An 859-nucleotide genomic window follows, 5' to 3' on the forward strand; every position below is an offset into this window, starting at 1 on the left:
TACTACTACTACTACTACTACTACTACTACTACTACTACTACTACTACTACTACTACTACTACTACTACCATCACAAGAAAAACCATTGCAAATGAGATGAGTCAGTAGTTTCAAGTGACCAAATAAACAGACTCTAATATGAAATTATGTTTAGGCTTCAATACATGCTAATGTCTAGACCCTGATTTTCTCTGTTTCTCACCCAGATTGTATAAGGCCTGTCATGAGCCCCAGGACTCGTAAGGCTGGAAAGTTTAACCAGGTTTCCATGATATGTATCTGATTGAGATTACAAACACTCCTTCTTGAATGGAAAGCCTGTCCACCACAGAGTTAACTCCCCTGCTATTGCTGGGACTTATTTACAATCGAGTGGATTGGAGCAGTGTTGTCAAATGAAGCATTTAATAACACAAAGCACCGTCCGAGCGTGATCATTGCCAGAACAGCTGTCTGGCTTCCGTGCCAGTGGCACGTAAATAGCGCCATTTGAGTGGGATCGTTACCAGCGTCGCCTTACTGGTACTTGTGCCGGTGGCACATGTAAAGACATTCGAGCGAGGTTGTTGCCAGTGCCGCTGGACTGGCTCCTGTGCAAGTGGCACGTAAAAAACACCATTTTGAGCGTGGCCATTGCCGGTACCGCCTGACTGGCCCTCGTGCCGGTGGTACGTAAAAGTACCCACTACACTCTCGGAGTGGTTGGCGTTAGGAAGGGCATCCAGCTGTAGAAACTCTGCCAGATCAGATTGGAGCCTGGTGTAGTCATCTGGTTCACCAGTCTTCAGTCAAATCGTCCAACCCATGCTAGCATGGAAAGCAGACGTTAAACGATGATGATGATGATGATGAATACAC

General features: G+C 46.0%; 1 protein-coding gene across 1 annotated transcript in view; it reads left to right on the forward strand.

Annotated features, from left to right (window-relative positions):
* The window catches only part of LOC106882719 (smoothened homolog), a 23,077-nt gene that overhangs the window by 5,809 nt on the left and 16,409 nt on the right, over positions 1–859 (forward strand). The gene's annotated exons all lie outside the window — the stretch shown is intronic.

Source organism: Octopus bimaculoides, chromosome 23, assembly GCF_001194135.2.
Source record: "Octopus bimaculoides isolate UCB-OBI-ISO-001 chromosome 23, ASM119413v2, whole genome shotgun sequence".
In the NCBI taxonomy this organism is placed as follows: Eukaryota; Metazoa; Mollusca; class Cephalopoda; order Octopoda; family Octopodidae; genus Octopus; species Octopus bimaculoides.